The sequence below is a fragment of the Mus pahari genome, chromosome 5 (genome assembly GCF_900095145.1).
Source record: "Mus pahari chromosome 5, PAHARI_EIJ_v1.1, whole genome shotgun sequence".
Lineage (NCBI taxonomy): Eukaryota > Metazoa > Chordata > Mammalia > Rodentia > Muridae > Mus > Mus pahari.
Window position 1 is genome coordinate 80,142,201 of NC_034594.1, and position 2,329 is coordinate 80,144,529.

Sequence of the window (2,329 nt, forward strand, 5' to 3'; positions counted from 1 at the left end):
TGTGAAGTGTACCATGCTGTTTACATTAAATATCATGAGTAGAAGCTCCAGAAAGATGCTGTCAGCAAACACTATGATGAACCCCATGGGAGCAAAACACATCTTCAAATATATCAATGCCACCATATTATTCATATAAGATTCATATTGGCTATAATTTTCTTGTAAGAATTCTGTAGATTTGTCTCTCAACAAATATAAAAATAATAAAAAAGCCTCTGTTGTAATATTTTCATGTGTGAAATCTAGAATTCACTTCAGAAAACACTGATCTGTGAATATTTCTAGAATTTTGAATCAAATACTCTGATATAAGTTAAGACAAACTTCCCTATTTGAGCTTTGTGTCTACATTGTTAATCCTCTAATCATGATATAAATATTCTACAGTATAATGGTACCCTTTAATTACTTGGAACTTCTGACCAAGTACAACAAAAAGACCAAGTTCAAGTAATTGAGCAAATTCACTTAATACATGGGAAATCTTCTAAAAACATAGTTGTAAATGAAAGTTGAATGCATAATGATTTGGTTTTTTTGGTTATGTGTCAATAACCAACCCATGAATTACTCTTGATGTCCAGTGTATATTAAAAATTTATACTCAAGGCAGAAGTGAAGTTCCGCCATTTCCTCATTCTCCACGGATCTTGGCTGCCTAGTGGTCCGGAAGTCATGGAGGGAGATTAGTGCCTAGTATTTGCGGAACCTGAAAACTTCCTTAAGCTACAGTTGTGCTGGCCTTCTAGGACATTCAGCAGCTGGTCCTGTCACCTTCCAGAATCATTCAGTCCTTGATATGAAGTTTCAAGAAGAATTCAAACTTTGTTCTTCTCACAGATCCTGGGAGAAGGACAACAAAAAGAATGAGTGTGTAAATATACCACAGGTATTCATATGATCAGCCAAATCTGCATAACTGTAAATCAACACTAAGAGCCCTGGAAGGTTAAAGGTCAAGGAGACTCTTTCAAAGGATCCAGATCCTGGGAGAAGGACAACAAAAAGAATGAGTGTGTCTCTGGTAAATACACCACAGGGTCTATTAACCTTTAGGGATGTGGCCTTGGACTTCTCACATGAGGAATGGGAATGTCTCAGTTTTGCTCAGAGGTCATTGTACATGGATGTGATGTTGGAGAATTGCAACAATCTATTGTTTGTGGAAAATCATTGCATATGTGGAAAGTATGGGAAGGTCTTGGATGAAGACAACCAGTACATTGTCCATGAGCACATGAATATTCAAGAGAGGTCTTCTACATGGAACAAGCTTAGCAATGTGATTCTTGAATCTCCCCATTGTACACCTCACAAATGTACAGAATGTGGCAAATGCTTTACCCGAAAATCTCAACTTATTATTTATCAGAGAATTCATACAGGAGAGAAACCTTACAAACATAGTAAATGTGACAAATGCTTTACCCCAAAAATCCCATCTTAGTCGTCATCAGAGGATTCATATAGGAGAGAAACCTTACAAAGGTAGTGAATATGAAAAATGCTTTCCTGAAAAGGGCAGTCTGAGAATTCATACAGGAGAGAAACCTTACAAATGTGGTCAATGTGACAAATGCTTTACCCAAAAATCCCATCTTAATATTCATCAAAAAATCCATACAGGAGAGAAACCGTTGAAATGCAGTGAATGTGAAAATGCTTTACTGAAAAAGGCAGTCTGAGAATTCATCAGAGAATTCATACAGGAGAGAAACCTGACAAATAATGTGTATGTGACAAATGAAATACAATGTCAGTCTGAGAAATCATCAATTATTTCATACAGTAGAGAATCTTTATAATGAAGTGAATTAGACAATACTTTACCAAGATATATCATCTTAAAATTCATTAGAGAATACTTACAGAAGAGAAACTTTTCAAATATGAGGATATGAATGCTTTACTTATGGCCTATCTCCTAGAATGTAACAGTGAATACTTACAGGCTTGAAACTTAAGGCATGCATTGTATGAAGAAATATCTTTGACTTAATTTCAAGTCAGAGAATATGTCTAAGAATTTTTTAGGGGAAAGTATTTCTGTTGGAAAAATGTAGCATATATTTTATTCTCAATTTATTCTTGACAACACTTGAGCCTCCACACTAGAGAATTAGTATGATTATGAAAATCTTGTGAAAACTTTCATGCAATGTTCAAATCTTAGATAATGTCAACTATTTATGTTGGGAAAAACTCTGAAAATGTGAAAATGTAGAAAGCTTTGCATAACACCTTTTTACTTGTTCACCCTCAAATGTTACATGATGAAGACAAGTTGGGAAGTCAGAAGATAGTATTNTGTAACTCATTAGTTGAG

General features: G+C 34.8%; 1 pseudogene; it reads left to right on the forward strand.

The window, feature by feature from the left end:
• Positions 1-1,012: 1,012 nt before the first annotated feature.
• Positions 1,013-1,450, forward strand: LOC110321976 (annotated as a pseudogene).
• Positions 1,451-2,329: the final 879 nt, after the last annotated feature.